Source organism: Camelus dromedarius, chromosome 10 (genome assembly GCF_036321535.1).
Source record: "Camelus dromedarius isolate mCamDro1 chromosome 10, mCamDro1.pat, whole genome shotgun sequence".
In the NCBI taxonomy this organism is placed as follows: domain Eukaryota; kingdom Metazoa; phylum Chordata; class Mammalia; order Artiodactyla; family Camelidae; genus Camelus; species Camelus dromedarius.
The window spans coordinates 7,296,411-7,316,653 of NC_087445.1; the positions used below are offsets into that span (position 1 = coordinate 7,296,411).

General features: G+C 34.0%; 1 protein-coding gene across 3 annotated transcripts in view; it reads right to left on the reverse strand.

Moving 5' to 3' along the window:
* Positions 1–20,243, reverse strand: part of UBAP1 (ubiquitin associated protein 1) — a 51,597-nt gene that overhangs the window by 30,266 nt on the left and 1,088 nt on the right. The window lies entirely within an intron of this gene.

The following is a 20,243-nucleotide window of genomic DNA, read 5'->3' on the forward strand; positions in this document are numbered from 1 at the left end:
ATCACCCAACCCTAAACATACCATAAATTTAGTGTTAGAATAGAATGAAGGAAAAATATTCATGTTTCCAAATTAAATATTCATTGTTCAAGATAAGAGATCAGCATTCACCACACAGCAACTTTTTGAAGATGTCTTCACTGGCAAAATAAAAAGCTGGCAACCGTATGTTAAATCCCCACCCTCTCCTTTTTTAAAAATTTTAATGATACATGAAACCTTGACCTCTGGAAATCATTTTCCTGTATCACATATAAAATAATAACCTCAAATGAGTCTAATTAGAAAAACAAAAAACATACTTTTGCATACTGCCTGAGACAGAACAAAATCTCAACAAAGACTGGTGAACATAATATAACTTACAATAGAGTAAACTATTTTCTAAGGACTCTACCAGTAAATTGGTATACTATACACAAAATGTAGATTTTTAGTTGAACATAACAATATTATAATCTTATTCTGACTGAAGAAAGTGGCTGTGAATACTGAATTGAGTTTATGAAACCTTACTTTCAGTCTCTTCAAGATTGAGAATTAGCAAGAGACCATTTTAAGGATCTATCACTGTTCCCAAGTTCTAAAACTAACTGCAAAACTAAGCCCCCTAAATTACTAGCTGCTGCACATCAGCAAATCTGGCTGAAGATGGAAGGCCAACAATAGAGGTCAACAGGACACTGATTCACACTGAGGAGCATTCCAAAGTCTCAGTGAGCTCTTCTTTACACATTAATTTCTTCTTTCAATTTGGCTGGAATACTGCCTGTTCAGTCAGATTTTTCCTGGGCACTGCTGTCTCAGGAAAACAACGAGCTAAAAAAGGAAAATCTAAAATCTTGGAGTCACTAACCTGCAGAAACAAGGTCTAATGGGCCCCACTATTTTGGAAAAGAGGGGAGTATCTCTATGTGGATATGAAAACAAATAAAATATAAAATACAGTCTTATAATGGTGGTTATATCTGGGTAATGGGTTTACAGAATGGACTTTTGGTTTTTTCTTTTATGCTATTGGCTTCCCAAGTTCCCTACATTGAGAACATATCCACCAACTGACATACATACACATACTTTGTAATTTAAGAAGAAAAAAAAAAAACCAGTAAACAGAGGGAAAACAAACCCCAGACACCTGTAAGAGGACTAAAATGAAACAACACAATATGTAACTAATGAAATGTGATGTAAGAGAGAGAAAAAAGAATAAAAAAAGAATAAATCAGTGACCGCAAAGAATACCTAGAAACACACAAATGGTTAATGGTTCTAGGTTATAAATTTCATGGAGGTGTAACAGGTGTTTTACTTTACTGATGATAAAGGATGCGATCCATGATGAAGAGCTAACATTATGAACTGCCCCAAATAACTTAGCATCACCACTCGTAAAGCATAAACTATAGGAAACAGAAGTAGGTAGAAATACGTAATTAATAAGATAAATCTAACTTCTGTCAAAAGTACTCTGAAAGCAGAACATACCTTTTTAAGTACCCACAGAATTTTACAAAAACTTGAGTAACTATTTGGCCACAAAGAATTCCAATAAATTTCAAAAGTCAGAAGCAGAACAGCCTATAGTCAAAAGGCAAAAAAATTATAAATTATATCAGAAAACAAAAAAGTCCTACTACCTGAATTTCTAAACTGACTCTTACAGAACTCATGGATCCAAGAGGGAACCAAAAATAAAATGCAGAAGATAATGACAATGAAAATACTGAATTTGATAACCTACAACACGCAACTAAAGCAGTACTCAGGAAAATCCACAGCATAGAGCAGTTCTCAGAGGAAAATTCACAGCACAAGGACTTAGAACCACACCTATGGAAAACACAAGAATGGAAACAGCAAAGATATAAGCAGAAAATAATCAATTAAATATTAGAAAAATAGATCAACTAATAAATAAACCCAAGAGCTGGTTCTTTGAAAAATCATAACCATCCAGCTAACTTAATTTAAAAAGGGGGGGGGGGTGAATATGTATATAAAATAGAAGAAATTAAAATAATCTTAAGTCATTGCTTTGTTCATCTCCTTGCAAATACATTTGAGAACCTGGACAAAATGGATGATCTCCTAGGAATATATTATTTATCAAAACTGATTATAGAAGAGGCAGAAACCTTAACCAGACCTGTAACTACAAAGGAAATAGAAAAAGTTATCAGAGCTCTCACCACCAAAAGAAACCTTAGTCCAGTGAGATTTTAATGGTTCCAAAACATAAGAAAAAAAGGAAAGTTTTTAATTTTTTTAAAAATAAAAATTTTGATGCCATGAGAAAAACTACAGAAAAATCTTACATATAGATTAAAAAGTTCTCAAAATAAAAACCGAAAATTTAGCAGTACGTTATAGGAATACATCATGTCCAAGTGGGATTTACTGCAATACAGGATAGTTCAATATTAGGAATCTACTGATATAATTCACCATATATTAATAGATCTCCAAAGAAAAATCATATAGCCATCTCCTTAATATGAGGTTAAACACAATAACAAAACCCATCTCTCCCCATACCAAAGTTGAGAATGCTGACTAATGGGGAAACTACACAGATTCTATTAATCACAGGAGCAATACAAAGGTGTCCATTATCACAATTATTTAACATTATTATTTAACATTAGATGAAAGAAGTAAAAGGTTATAAAAAGTCAGAAAAGAGACTTTCCTGGAGAAACCCCAAAACTGAAAAATTATTACAAATACAAGAGAATACAATAAAGTATTTCTGGGTGCAAAATTAATATTCTGAAACAAATAGCCTTCATATATACAATGACCAGACAAGAAGTGTAATAGAAGCATTATGTACCACAGGAGATAAAAAGTAGGAACAAACTCAGATGTAAAGGAAGAAAACTAAAACTACTGAAAGACTCAAAAGAAGACTTATACAAAAAAAAAAAGAAGAAGAAGAAGACTTATACAATTGGAAAAATACACGATAATCTTGGCTAGGACACACAACATCATTAAGAGCAATTCTCCCTAAGTTGTTACATAAATTTGGCACACCACAAATAAAAACTGGAGTCTTCTGTTTTTGTTTTCCTAACTAGATAAACTGATACTAAAATTCATATGGAAACAACAATTAGCAAAAGCCAGGAAAATTCCAAAGAAAATATTAAAAGGAGACTAGCCTATCAGACATTAAAATATTTATTACAAGATACAACACTTAAAGCTGTGCTGTACTGGCACATAAACAGACCAATGGAACAGAGGAGAAATCCCTAAAAATACCCCAAATGTGGACATTAAAAGTGCCATTTAGTATCTGTGAAGTGATGGAACAACTGAGTAGCCACCTACAAAAAAGTAAAGTTGAATGTTCACCTCACATTCCATACCAAAATAAATCCCAGACGAATCAAAGGTATACTAACTAGACAAAACAATATCCTTAAAATTAAAAAGTTAAACAATGATTTCTTGTAGTTGCCAATAAATAGTCTGAAACTGTAAGGCCAGTGAGACTAACACAATGTAAGAACCGAAGTACTGAACAGTTAAAAGTTAGAACAGGGAGACCATGACAGCTACCTATTTTCAAACTCTTCCTCACCTAGATCTGAGGTCTCTCTCCAAATTCTTTTGGTTTCCTTTTGCTCAGAACTTGACCTTTTTCATCCATATAGCTTAGCAACATGATTTACCCATCACTTCAATTTTACTTTAGTAAGTTTTCTTCCATTCAATACATCTCCATGGTTGACCACAAGCTCGCCTCTCCTCACTACAACAAAAACAAAACTAACTGCTAAACAACCATCCAAAAAAAAAAAAAAAGACTGGAACCTAGCAAAGAAGATCTTCTTCAACTGGAAACGTAAAGAGGGAACCACAGCAGGATGGTAGAAGGGACGTGCTCACAATAAAATTGGGCCCCATACTCCAGGGTGGGTGACCCACAAGCTGAAAAATAATGGGTTGCAGAGGCCCTCCCACAGGAGTGAGAGTTCTAAGTCCCATGTCAGGATTCCCAGCCCAGGGTTCTGACATTGGGAAAGGAGGAGAAGCCAGGACATATGATTCTGAAGGCCAGCAGGGCTTAACTCCAAGAGTCCCACAGGACTGGGGGAAACAGAGACTTTACTCTCTTGGGAAGCATTCACAGAATCTTGCGTGTGCCAGGTCCAAGGGCAGAAGCAGTGATTTCATAGGAACTTGGGCCAGACCTGCCTGCTGGTTTTGGAGGATCTCCTGGAGAGGTAGGGGACAGCTGCAGCTCACTCAGGGGACATAAAAGCTGGTGGCACACATTCCAGGAGTGTTCATCTACATGAGGGTTCCTGGAGGCTGACATCTTGATTGGATCATTAGCACCAAGACCTAGCCCCACCCAACAATCTGTAGGCTTAAGGGCTGGGAAGCCTCAGGCCAAACAACATACTGGATGAGAACACAGCCTCACCCATCAGCAGACTTCCTGATCCACAAACGCCCCCAGACACAGCCCTACCCACCATCAGAGGTCCAGGACCAAGCTTCATCCAGCAGTGGGAAGGCACCAATTCCTGCCAGAAAACCTGCATAAGCCTCTAATCCAGCCTCATCCACCAGTAGGAAGACACCAGAAGTAAGAAAACAACAATTCCAAAGCCTGGGAAGAAATCCACAAACACAGGCCAGACTCTACACTGGGACCAGCTGGACCCTGGCCCTTGGGTGACAAGAGAGGAGTATCCTGCTGGGACACATATGATGTCTCACAGAGGGCCACTTCTCCAAGGTGGAAAAACATAATTAACCTATCTAAAAATACATATAGAAAGACAGACAGTATGTGGCAACAGAGGAATATCTCCCAGGCCAAGGCACAATTTGGAAGGAACAAATGGAAGTGGAGGATTAAGAGGTACAAACCATTAGGTATAAAATAAGCTACAAGGATGTGTTTGTACACCATGGGGAATATAGCCAATATTTTATAATAACTATAAATGGAGTATAACCTTTAAAAATTGTGAATCACTATGTTGTATACCTATAAACATAATACTGTACAACATAATACTATACTTCAATTTTAAAATGATACTGTAAAATAAACACATAAATAAAAAATTAAAATTTTAAAAAAGTTAGAACAGGATTACTCAATTAAAAATTTCAAGTCAGTACCTTAACCAATTCATTAAAATTCACTTAACATGTTTTCTTCAATGTAATTTGGAATTTAGTGAATAAGAGTACAATATCCCAATAGGAAATACAGCCACAAACCTACCCAATTTAATTTTTAAAACTGTGAATGAACATTAACTGGAAAAAAAAATAATTTCAAGAAATTGTTGAACCAAAAATATCTCCTCCCCAACTCTTTCAAACATCATGTCACAACTTATAAAAGACTATGAAAGAGAAAAGAGCACTTTGCACAGTTAAAAACTTGTGTTCTAGTCTCACTTCTTTCATCAGTTTGGGATGGTTTGGAGCTAGTCAAAACCTTTGAAAGAAGAAAGTAAAAAATTCAGGGCTTCTGTAAAAAGAGAAGCCTTGAGTAAATGATGTCTGACAATTTTTTCAAAACCTTTAAGGGTCTAGATAAATTCTTTTATAAATACGTAATTCAATGGTTTTTACTGTCTTATACATATAAGGTATCACAAGACTACACAGCCTTAGTTATGAGGTCACATAAATACATGTAATCACTTGTTGAGTCTATGACTCAGTAAGTATACATAGTCCACACCCATTTTTTTTTTAATGGAGAAGGAAATGCTTACTATTTGACACCAATAACACTATTTCACCTTATAAGTAGCCAATACAAAATAATTGGTTAATTTGAAATACAAAGAACCTAACTATCATACCAGAGGCTATTAATCTGACCTGAGAGAAGTAATCACAAATATAATTTTTCTTCTTCCAGCAGTCTTCACACTCAGTGGATTACATCACTCTGACTGTTCCAGTCATGTGAAATCTGAATGATTTTTTTTCCCATGGAAGCAAAGAAGTAACAGCCTCGCTCACCAAACTTGAGAACTCATACCCCCAGGGGAACACTGCAATACCAGGGAACAAACAATATAAAGGTAGTACAACTTCACAGAATATCAAGTTTTGAGGGGAGAAGGTAAGGGTTGCTAAGTAGTTTCACAGGCAAATAAAATACTTTTATGTAAAAATAAGCACCAGGATAGATGCTTTTAAAAGTTCTATCAAATCTTTAAGAAAAAGACTATTTTACTTAAATTATTCCAATATATAAAATGGAAACAGACAAACACAGCAGTTCGTAGTTGTACACAGGATTTATTTATGGGCGATCTTCCCCACTAGGCTTAAGCACTATGAGCACTTTAAAGCCATTTCTGTTTTGTTCACCATCTCACCAAGCACAGTGCCTGTATAAGTAGTGCTCAGTAAGTACCTGTTGAATTAATGTTGCCCAACTGCCAAGTTACTATATGAGATTAGCAGAATACTAATACCAAAACTTGACAAGGGAAGGATAAAAAAGGAAAATAAGAAACAAACCTCATATATTTGCATATGGGTATACTTACATTTATATATACATACTAAATTCTAATTAAAATAGTAGTAAATTGAATTTTACAGTTAGCAAACTCCTGGCTGTAGGAAACTTTTTAGGAAAAAATTACTGTTTCCTTCAACACAGAATTTCAAAAAAAACTGTAGAAAGGAAGGAATCTATAGACTAAAAAAGAGCATAAGAGATACACCTAAAAGAATCACAAGATACAAATTATATTTGGATCCCAATCCAAATAAAACTGGGGAAAAAAGACAAAACAATTGAGAAAACAACTGCATATTTGACACATTAAATACTAAGTTAATTTTTAAGGCAGGATACAGTTTTTTAATTCCTATCTTTCAGAAATACACAAAAATATATTTACAGATAGAATGATATGACTGGGATTTGCTTCAGAATAATTGGGAAGAAGGCCTGTATGTAAAATATTGTTATAGTAATTATAAATGGAGTATAACCTTTCAAAATTGTGAATCACTATGTTGTACAAGTGAAACTTACATAATATTGTACAACAATTATACCTCAATTTTTTTAATATGCAGATTTTTTGTTTTTGTTTCATTTTTGTTTGCCAGGGGAGGTAATTAGGTTTGCTTTTTTTTTTAATGGAGGTACTAGGGATTGAATCCAAGACCTCATGCATGCTAAGTGTGCACTCTACCACTGAGCTATACTTTCCCACTCTAACTATATCTCAATTTTTAAAAAAAGATTGATAGCTGTTGCAGCTCGATCTACATTTTTAAGTATGGAACTTTCTAAAATAAAGAACTAAAACAAAAAGACATTACTGCTAGAGTGCAAAATGAAAGAGACTGCAGAATAATCACAATTTAATTTTCTAACACTGTGCATTACATCTAACTCATAATTGACAACCATCACATCAATAATCTGAAAAATCACTATCAGTAGATGTTAAAACAAGTGGGTTAAAGTTCCACGAGAGTAACAGGATACACACATAATCTCAAAGTATCTCCCCAAAATATATTTTTTATTAATTATAGTGGAGAAAACATTAACTTTATTTTGGCAGACACCTCCTTGATCAAGTATCAAAATTAACACCACCAATAATGGGACAAATTGACACCTCCATATATGATGCACAAAGAACACATCAATTCTGTGGTATTCCTGCCAAAAATTAACTTATCATGAGAAAGTATCAGACAACCTGAATCTAATCATGAAGAAGTATCAAACAAACCCATCTTGAGGGACAGTCTATGAAATAAATGGCCTGTATTCTACAAGTATGTCAAAGTCATGAGACAAAGACTTAGAAATTATTTCAGATTAAAGGCAATTAAAGAGACAAAACAACTAAATGCATGATCCCAGGATATTCTTTTGCTGTAAGGATATTACTGGACAACTAGTGATGCAGTAACAGTTAATTTCCTGACTTTGATCATTAGTATGTGGCTATGTAAGAGAATGTCCTTGTTTTTAGGAAGCACACACTGTAAACTGGTAATAGAATATCATGTCTGCAACTTACTTTCAAGCAGTTAGGAATAAAATAATATGTAAATGTAAATATAGATTGGTAAGATGATAGAGAAGCAGAGTGAGTAAAGAAGGTAAGAAAAACATTTGAAACATTTAGGTAATCTGAGTAGAAGGTATACAGGAAGTATTTGTACTATTACTGCAACCTTTCTGGTAAATCTGAAATTATATCAAAATAAAAAGCTAAAAAAAAAACCTCAAGCACATATATGTGCATGACTTTTTGTATATACATACATGTATACATACAGTGTGTGTGTATATAAATATGAACTGTTAACAGTGGTTAGTTCTAGAAAAGGGTCAAAATAAGGCTTCGATGTTCTCCTTTCTATACTTCTGGAGCAGAAAAAACACAATAACTGAAACAAAATTCTCTAGAGGGGTACAACAGCAGATTTGAGCAAGCAAAAGAAAAAAATCAGCAAACTTCAAGGTAGAGCTATGTCTGCAAAGGAAGAAAAAAAGAAAAAAGAAAAGCAAATGAGAGCCTAAAGGACCTGTGGGATGCCATTAAGAATATCAACATACACATTACAGAAGTCCCAGAAGAGAGAAAAAGGTAGAAAGAGTATTTTTTAAAAAAACAATGGCCAAAAACTTCCCAGATTTGAAGAAAGACATGAATCTATAAATTCAAGAAGCTCAATGAGCTCGAAATAGGATAAACTCAAAGAGATTCAAACCAAGACACATTATAACCAAACCATTGAAAAACAGAGACAAAGAATCTTTAAGTACAACAGAAGAAACTCATCATTTACAAGGAGCCTCAGTAAGATGAACAGCCAATTTCTAATCAGAAATCATGGAGGCCAGAAGATAGCAGGATGACGTATCTAAATTGTCAAAAGAAAAAAAAACTCTTAACCAAGAATTCCACATCTGGCAAAAACTGTCCTTCAAAAATGAGGGAGAAACTGGAACATTCTCAGATAAATAAAAATTGAGGAAGTTTGATGCCACTGGACCTGGCCTACAATAAATGTTACAAGTCCTTCAGGTTGAAAAATGGCAGGATACTACAGTTAACTCAAAGCTATAGGAAGAAATAAAGACCTCTGCTAAGGGTAAATGGGCTAAAAGCCAGTACTGTGGGTTTTTGGTTTCCAATTCTCTTTTTTATTTACCACAGGACTTTATTTATAGGACTTATTTATTATAGAAAAATGCATAATAATTATTGTAAATCTATGTTACTGTCCTTCTATGTCCGGCTTATTTCACTTACCATAATGCCCTCCAAGTTCATCCATGTTGTAATATAAAACTGCAATGTGTGGGGGGAGGGTAAAGCTCAGTGGCAGAGCATGTGCTTAGCATGCACGAGATCCTGGGTTCAATCCCCAGTACCTCCATTAAAAAATAAATAAACAAACCTAATTCCCCACCACCAAAAAAAAATTTTTTTAATTACAATTTCTGACAACATTTAAAGGAGTGAGGACAGAACCATTATAGGAGAGTCTTCGTATGATATTGAGGTTAAGTCAGTACCAGTTCAAACTAGATTGTTAGAAATTTACGATGTTAAATGTAATCCTCAAGAGAAATGAAAACATACATCCACACAAAGTGGAAAAAACCCAAATATCCATCAACTGATGAGTGGATAAATGAAATACAATAAATCTATATAATGGAACATTATTCGGCAATAAAAGAACAATGGCATAGCTCACAAAGAAAACATGCTAAATGAAAGAAGTCACAAAGGCTACACGTTTTGTTTCCATTTATGTAAAATGTCTAGAATAGGCAAATCCAGAAACAGAAAGTAAATTAGTGGTTGCTAGGGGCTGTGGGGAGAGAAGAATAGAAAACAAATGCTAATGAGCATGGAGTTTCTGCTTGCAATACTGAAAATGTTCTGAAACATTTTCAACAGATTGTAGTGGTGGTTACCACCATTCATGAAAATACCAAAAACCACTGAACTGTACACCTTTAATGAGTGAATTTTGTGATATGTGAACTGTATCTTAAAAAAAGTTTTACAACAATTATAATCCATGTTATACTTTCAATAAATGTTACCTAAACAAATATTTTAATAATGGATATTTCCAATGGTGGAATTGTTTTTTACTTTTATACTTTTTCTTTTTACATATCCCTACATTGAGTTTCCAAAGCAACTATGTATTACATATTTCAAACAATATCATTTTAAACCCCTCAAATGAATCCAAACTGAAACAAATAAACTTAATTGCACCTGAAATTAGTAAAATGACCCCATAAAAAATAATTTCAAGTGACTTTAAAACTCAGTATTCTAACTGTATATATTACTGAAATATATTCTAAGAACTGCAAAGATTTTAGATTTTACTTTTTCTTGTTAGGTGTATTATCAGAATTACTATCTTTAAACCATTTATGTATATATGCAATATAGCAAATAAGTAAAAATCAACACAAACGTGATTTTTTAAAAATATCTGTAGGACAGTATCAATGAGCATCCCTGATACCCAGATTTTGAGCTCTCAATATATCATTTCTGCATTAATTCTTTTTTCTTCCAGTTTTATTGAGATATAATTGACATACAGCACTGTATAAGTTAACGGTATATATATAATGATTTAACTTACATACATCTTGAGAAAATTATCCTAAGTTCAGTGAACATCCATCATCTCATACAGATACAAAACTAAAGAGAGGAGTAGGTATAGCTCAGTGGTAGAGCACATGCTTGGACGAGGTCATGAGTCCAATCCCCACTAGCTCCATTTAAAAAATAATAATAAAAATAAAAATAGAGAAATAGAAAAAAAAACTGTGTGATTTGAACTCTAAGGATTTACCCTCAACAACTTTCATATATAACATACAGCAGTGTTCATTATATTTATCATTGCTGTACATTACATCCTAGCACTTATTTACCTTATAACTGAAAGTCTGTACCTTTTGATTGCCTTCATCCAATTTCTCCTTCCACCCACCCTCACCTCTGGTAACCACAAATCTGATTTCTTTTTCTCTGAGTTTGCTTGTTTTTGAAATACATTTGACCTACAACTAACTCTATTTTAGTTGCTGTTAAACAACATAGTGATTTGGTTATTTCTATACATTTCAAAATGATCACCACAGTTAAGTCTGGTTACGGTGTCACCATACAAAGATATTACATAGTTATGGACTATATTCCCCACACTGTACATTTCATAGCTTTGGCTCATTTATTTTACAATGAAAGTTTGCATCTCTTAATCTTCCTCACCTATTTCTTTCCTCCCTCCATCCCCCTCCCCTCTGGTATCCACCTGTTTGTTCTTTGTATTTATACTGTTTCTGTTCTGTTCTGTTTGCTCATTTGCTTTGTTTTTTTAGATTCCACCAAAGGAAATCATACAGTATTTGTCCTTCTCTGTGTGACTTATTTCATTTGGCATAATACCATCTAGGTCCATCCATGTTGTCACAAATGGCAAGGCATCATTCTTTTTTGTGGCTGAGTAGTGTGCCATTGTGTGTACACACCACATCTTCTTTATCCATTCACCTATTGATGGGTACTTGGGTTGCTTTCGTATCTTGGCTATTGTGAATAATGCTGCAATGAACACAGGGGTACATATACCCTTTGTAATTAATTTTTCTTTTCTTTAGATAAACATCCAGGTGTGGAATTCTGGATCATATGGTAGTTCTATTTTTAGTTTTCTGAGAAACCTCCATACTGTTTTCCATAGTGGCTGCACCAATTCATATTCCCACCAACAGTGTAAAAGGGCTACCTTTTCTCTACATCCTCACCAACACCTGTTATCTGTTGTCTCTTTGATAACAGCCACCTGACAGGTGTGAGGTAATATTTCACTGTGGTTTTGATTTGGACTTCCCTGATAATTAGTAATCCTGAGCATCTTTTCATGTGCCTCTTGGCCACCTGTATGTCTACACTGAGAAATGGTTGTTTTCAGATGTGCAGGATGAGCTCATAAGATGAACCTAGGCCGTCTGTTGTGCATGAAAACAAGAAATTTTTCAAAGATACATACATCACATCAAAAAGCTACCAACCTGAAATGGCTCCCACTGATCAAAGATGAAACAACTTGTGCATCAAAAAGAATGACTATAATTGTTTCAAACAACATGGCATAAATCCACAGGTCTATGATGACACTCAAGAAAAATCCATAGAAAACCAACAGTCAGAAACACATACACACTCACAAATAACCAGCTACCATTAAGAGATGACTATTTCACCAACTCTTTACTTTGAAATTGGTAATTAAAAGAATTAAGCATTTATTCTTCCTTTACAGTAGGAACTACACTTCAGGGTAAGCCTACTGATAAAGGAAAGCTCTTTATAGGAGAATGGCACCTCACAAACATAAATATGGCAGAAACAGCATGACGATACAAGTTTACAGCTTCTAACTAACTGACTCAAATAAGTATCATAAATGGATACTAAGCTATTAGGTGAAGATTAATAGGGAGCTTTAATAATAGAAGGATCAGGCTGACATCACCTGAACACACTAGAATCACTATATGGGGGACAACCATTGATTATGTACCTTCTGATGTGATGCGAAAGTACACAGCACCAATTATGTGATGCTCCTCTCCGCATCCAAACAACAAAAACAACAAAACCATGAATTAAATCAAGCTTCAAACCATTACTTCACAAGAATTAGAGAAGCAAGCAAAAAAACAACACTGGAACACACAAATCCTGAATGTGGGATACCTACAAGATAAATGGCCTGGTTTCTCCAATGAATCAATAATATGAAATAGGGATTATTATCATATAATAAAAGAGACTCAGCAGACATGAAAACCAAATAAGTCATAAGTATGGGCCTTAACTGAATTGAAAATAGAGCAAACTACCTATAAAGTGACACTTTTAAGAAAGTAAGAGACAGTTCAATATGGACGGTATTAGATTATATTAAGGAATTACTAATAACTGTTAAGACGTGATAATAGCATGAGAGTTACGTTTAAAAAAAAAAAGAAAACTGCCTTATCAGTTAGAGATGTAAAATAATGAATTAACAGAGATGTTTGAGATTTGCTTTAAAATACTTCAGGTACGTCCCCATTTCCAAAAAAGGTAGGAGAAAAGAGTTGAAAAAGATCAATCAAATGGTTATCTTTGTGCAAGTTGGGCAATATGTACAAGGGAGATCATTTCACTTTTCTCTCTACTCTCTGGTATGTTTTTGTTGTTGTTGTTGTTTTGTATGGGGGAGGTAATTAGGTTTGTTTGCTAGTTCATTAATGGAGGTACTGGACTGAACCCAGGAACTTGTGCATGCCTAAGCATGCACTCTACCACTGAGCTATACCCTCCCCCTGGTATATTTTTTAATTCTCATAATAAAACATCAAATAAACAGAAGAAGTCTAAGACTTTTCTTTTAAGTGGACTTAATTGGATCTAGGACTGAACAAATTATTTTGTATAATAAAGAATTTGGCTGGCCTTTGTTCCTGGCTCTGAGAGGTAACCTCTAGAACCTTGGCATTTCCCAAGTAATATGAGCATCTCTGTCTTTCTTGGTGGGCTCCTGAGACCACACTTGATAGTTTATGCTAAAGAGGTAATTCCTGTGGGCCCTCAGGTAACTTATCACTTAGAATAGAGGCTGGCCATACCAGAAAGATCAATCATGTGATTAGAAGGTTGGGACTTCAAGCCAAGTAAGAAGCTTAACTTTCAGAGAGGGGAGGAAGACTGGAGACCAAATTCAACCTTATGGCCAATGACTCAATGAATCATGCCCATGTAATGAAAGCCCAATAAAATCACATTATGGATACTGAAACTCTGGTGAGCTTCCCTGGTTCACAATATTCTGTGGATATGGTGACACAACGATGTGCCAGGAGGGTGACACACACAGACTCCACAGGGAGAGGACACAAAAGCTTCATGTTTGGGACCCTCCTGGCTTTCACCCTATGGCATTTCTTCTTCTCGTTCTTTCTGATTTGTATACTTTATGCTATAGTAAAACTATAATCATAAGTATAGCACTTTCCTGTGTTCTATGAGTCATTCTAGCAAATAATCAAACCTGAGGGCAGAGTGGGAACCCCCAAATTTGTAGCCAGTTGCTTCAAGGTGGCCTGGGAACCACTGAGCTTGTGGTTGATGTCTGAACTGAGGGCAATCTTTTATATGAAGAGTCCCTTAATCTGTATTGTTTGGCCTAATTCCAGGTAGTGTCAGAAATGCATTGTGAATCCGTAAAAGACAGTTAGGGGACAAGTGACGAAATGTAAGTACTTATATAATATGATATTGAGAAATTACTGTTGATGGTTGAGTATGGTAACAGTAGTGTTTATGAAGAAAAATGTCTTCATTTTTTAAAAAGTTATATAACTAAATATTCCAGTGTAAAATGATTATAACTTTAAAATATTTCAGAAAAAAATCAGATAGCAAATGTTATTAAACCTTGTCAAAGGATACCCAAAAGAGATTGTACACAATTACTAAAGCCACTGTCAAAAGAGCACAGTAAGAAGACACAGGAATGTGCAAATAGAATTCTACAATGAAGAGATATGTTACCTGGCTTTCATTTTTTCCCCCAATGGAAAAACTAGCTAAATAATTACTTCTTTGTTTTCCCCTTAAAGCTGGTTCCCAATCAAATCTTATTTATATGAAAAACTATCCTTGCCTGGTCACAGTAAAAAGCAATTTCTCAGGCTTCATGCCTCATTCACTCAACAGTTGTTTAATATGTACCTACTATTACTGCTTGGTACTACTCTAAGTGGCAGCTCTAACAGGACAAAATTGCTCATTAAAATTAATTCTAATGGAAAAAGACAAATATCAGACTTAAAGAAGAAAAGTTACTAAAACTTCCTGGATAAAATGCAGTATATTAACTTTTAAAGTAAGAACATTAGCTAACAGTGGAAAAGTATTATGCTTCTAATGAAGCATACTTTAAAACTATAATCTTCAAAACTGTAGGTTGAAGTCTTATGCAGTTTTCAGAACACCATCTCAAACATCATCTTACCTGAATCTCACGTGCTATGAAATATAAGCAGGTATTACTACCCTCATTTTACAAATTAAAAAGTTCATGTCTGAAAGAGATGGTTTTCAAATGCGAAACCAGAACTAGAACTTTATATATTTCAACTCACTGTCCACAATGATGAAAAAGTTTTATATCTGCACTATGTGGCTATCGTATTGGACAGATCTAGAACATCTCAAATTAGGACCATGACTAAATATAATTTCTTAGAACACCAAATAAAATAAGCCTCAGTTAACCTAATATGTACATTTTTTCACTAAGAACATTGCCAGTACAGACGAAAAACAATTTTTTTTAATGAAGACCCAACAATTCAAAATGTACAGCTTCTTAGAGACATCTGGAGGAAGCCCCTACATACATTATTACTGACAGCATTATAGAAGGTACATTTATAAAAGATTCTCATTAAATAATATACCAACAATTTTGTTTAATATGGGTTCTCAAGGGGGACTGTTTCATTATCTTGAAATTCTGCTTATGTAAAATGCCTAGGTCTCTGATAAGTGTAATATTATAAAAAACTAGCTAGTACAAGGATAAAGTTAGATTCCCTATTAAATTACAAGAACTAGCTAGAATTTCCTGTTTCAGAAGATGGATGGGGCACAATATAAACAATTCAAGATCTTCAGTGATTTTAAAGTATTTCGGAACAAAATTTGTGGTAGGTAGGTTGGTTGGTTTTCTGTTACTATCACTTGGAAATAGAATAACCTTTGATGGAAGAAAATTTTTTGAGAATTCATAAGCTACCTCGGAAATTCACTTCATATAATAATTTGTTACTTGGCTGACATTTGACTTTGAACTCCACCCACAAAAAGGGATCATTTCTCTTACAAGGTGTGGCATAAGGAATAATCTACCAGAAAGTGGAAATGGGGACATTCCTACCCATACCCTTCCACTACTGTACTATAGAAGGACATGTTAACACTCCCAAACTTTAGGAAGATGTTAGGAACAGAAGATTCCATTCTTACTAATGATAGGAGAATTGAGAAGGATACAAACCTTGCCTGGGACTAATGCCATGATGAGATGCAGCACAGGACAAGCAAAGGCAATCTGACCTTGAGTTTCCAAAGGTTATTAAAGAAGGCTGTAGATAAGCCAGCCAGTAGTAACAATCAGAAAAAGACCAGGAGTTAAAGGTAGCTGAAGACTGAGTTTAGTATCCAAATTGCTAACTTTGTTGTTCTATTTACCTATCATACCTGATGGTAACTAAAAATTTTCTGTTAGACTTTTCTATAAGCTATGAGGGACATTCTAAACTAATATTTATGCAAAGATTCTAAAAAATCTAGGGACATTCACAAATATCAAGGGTGTACTGTACATCAATCACTATAGAATATTTGCAGTATAAAGTCTGCTGGATGTTTTATATTTCAATGCGATCTTTGCCAGGATCAAGACTCCTTAGAACAACTCCTAAAGTCAAAGTAGTACCCAGTCTTCTCATGGGGAAAAAAAAAAGGAATGTTTTTAAGAGACTTTAAAACACAATAGAGAATATCAAACACCTCAAGATTTTTATATATATAAAACTTAAGAGATAGGGGTCTAATAGTGAACAGGAGCCACACAGTCCAAGGAACTGAGAGTTTGAAAAAACAAAGTAAAATGGGGGAGAGTAATAGCATGAGCAAGGTCCTGGGTTCAATCCCCAGTACCTCCATTTTAAAAAAGTAAAACAGAAAAACTATATCCTCCTTCACATATGTTCTAGCTGATCTGAAACGTTCATTATGTTCATCATAACTTTAAATAGATGTAATTTCTCCAATACTGAGAAGTTATTTCATTCATTTAAATGTATCTAATGGAATTTAAATACTATAAACATGACACTCACCCTAAAAAAAAAGTTGCTGACTATGAAAATTTACTTATTTGTCTTTTTCACTTGACCATGTAATAGCATTCCACAAGGTTTTATCTTGATTATATAATTCTGTACACTTGAAAATAAAAACAAAAAAACTCTTCCAAAATGTTTCCACACCAGTCCTTCGACAATCCACAATTAGCCTTGGTAAAGCCCAACACCAGACAGAACCAGACATCAAAAAACCTTTCTCAACATATTTTAGTATAAATACTAACTGCTCAGACTGAGTGATTCATGAATTGTATCTAATACTGTCCACACAAGAAAAGTCTCTCACTATCAAATCACATTATTAACATTTAGTAAAATGTGTACTTCATTCACAAATTTGCTGGTTTCCCAGTTTGGGGAAATGCATGCAACTTGTGTATAAGGCACAATTCAAGCTGCTTTTAAAACCCTCTGGCCCTAAAATTCCAAAAACAATAGGAACACAACTCTTGAGAAGTTAGCCTTTCTAACCAAGCAAATATTGGTACTAAATGCCAGATTAGATGCCACATCACAGACAGATACACTTTTGTATTTATTAAAACAGCATACCTAACAGAAGAGGATTTCCTAAATACGATACAAAAAGCACAAACCATAAAAGACTGAAAAATTCAATTCATTAAATTATGAACTTTTCTCACCAAAAAACTATGAAGAGATAAGAAAGTCACAAATTGGGAGAGGATATTTGCAAACCATAAATTAACAATTAATTAGTATACAAAATGCATAAAGAACTCTTGGGAGGAGGGTGTCAACAGAGGGAAAGTGCTTAATGTGTAAGAGGTTTTATTTTGGGTGATGGAAATATTTTGGAACTAGACTGAAGTGGTGTTTGCACAACACTATGAATGTACTGAATGCCACTGAATTATTCATTTTAAAACGGTTAATTTCTAGACTGTGAATTTCATTTCAGTAAATTATTTAAATAAATAAATAATAAAATCCAAAAAAAAACCTTTTTTTAATTTAAAATAAAGAACTCTCAAAATCAATTAGAAAGAAAAGAACTCAATAGGCAAAAACTTGAATATATACTTCACAGAAGCACAAAGGGCCAATGACATATAAAAAGATGTTCAACTTTGGGAAATGCACATAAAAACATAGGAGATACTACTTCAAACCCAATAGATTAGGAAAAAAAGGTAAAAGTCTGAGAATATCAAGTGTTGGAGAGGAAGTTAAGCAACCAAAACACACACACTGCTGGCTCTTGACTCAGTAACCACAAGATTCACAATAACCATGAGACAATTCAGTGACTCAATCACTGAAAGTGGTTAAGAATTAAGCAACCAACAATGACCAATCCAAAATTCTGAGAACACATGCAGAGTATTGCCAAATACAAATTTTGCCTCTTGATGAACCAGGTCCAATCTGACTCAGCAATACAAATAAGAAAACATTTAGTCCCTTATCCAGTTTATTTTGTTAAGTACAAAATACTCAGGTATTTATTTCCTCCTAGAATACTGATGACATCTTAATCGTCTAAAATTTTAATGAATTATTTATTATTCAGTTACACTACTATTTCAATGAGAACAAGCAGTTTAAAATGGCATTACTTTAAAACTATGCTTAACACTTTAAATTTTCGTGATAAGAAATGGAATGGTCTTGTGACCACCTGAGAAGCAAAAATGATGTTAACAGATGCACTGAAATTGGACAAATTTGAGTTCAAATTCAGACTCCACCATTTTAGAGCTGTAACCTTGGTTAAGTTACTTAACTTCTCTGATCCTCAGTTTCCTCAACACCTAAAAAAGCATGCCTATCACAACCTGCCTACCTAACAACAAATCATAAAGATTAACTGAAATTGTGTGAGGTGTATAACAATGCATAGTTCATTAACAGGCCTGCTGTTAACACCTTTCCATTTGTAAATCTAGCTACCCTCACTTAAAATTTTTTAATTCTGAAATTATAACTATCAATCCTTAGGAAAATATTATTCTTACATTCAAATTATTTTCCAGTATTACAAGAAATTGTATGCCACAGGTTAGAAGAATAACACCCCACTTACTTCTTTCTCTAACTGAAAGGCTTTTTTCCTGTAAGAAATTAGATTCTAGAAAAGAGGATAGACTCATTTATCTTTGTGATACAGAAGCAAGAATTCCCTTGCTCTGTGGGAAACTAAATCCAGTTGATTGCTAAGCTTCATCTCCAGGTTTTCTTGATTCTAAGAAAAAGCTTACTTAATTTAAGGTACTACATCCTATCTTTTGCATTTCTTGATGAAGACTGTCTGAATAAAATTACCTGATTAATGATAAACTGATGGTGCTTTGGTTTTGGTTTTGGTTAGTCTATGGGGAAAAAGTTTACTCTTAAAATAACCTACATGTGAAGAAACAAAACATTCAACAATATAATTAAAGAACAGAAAAAAATGTATAATATTGACATCTACACTTCGTTGTAATGAAGACACATTTATATTGCTGAAAAATTCAGAGAGAATTTTACTCACTAAATTAGACTCCAGGAATCCTCAATTTAAATACCTTACCATACATAGTGAAGACGTTAAAAAAAAAAAGTCATACAAGATAAAGTGATATTTGCCAGTCTAAGAAACGGGAACAAACAACTATTGGTAAGAACTGTCCACAGGCCTTATATTACCATATCAGGATACTGTTACTGTCTTCTTCAGAATCAAAAAGAAAAATATAGTGTGTCATGATGAAAAAATGAGTCAAATACTAAACAAAAGAAAAATTCAGAAAGTTCTTATATTCACATAATTTTCTTCCTTAGTCTTCATTTCCAAAAAAACTTCTTTCAAGGAGACCACAGCAAGTTAATAAGTCATTTGCTGTGCAGTAAGATTCTCATGAGAAACAATATTCTTATTTCCATAATTGCCATGACTTATTAATGCAACACAAAGTAGGCATTCAATATATGTTGAATAAATAATGGAAAGAATGAAAAGAATGGATTAGAAACAAAAATTTAATTTATAAAATTCCACTTTAAAAAGTAGGTTAATGGAGACAATGTTAATTCTTTCAGATTTCGGACATTTTACACTCTTTGCTATAAATAATACAGAAACTTTCAGTGTAACTAGTTGGGGACATTAACTAGAAACAGCTGGCTATCACTAAAGGCTAAAGGCCCTGTTTTTCCCATCATCAAACATGCCAAAATTCTAAAGAAAAACATCTATCATATCTAACCAAATTCTCAA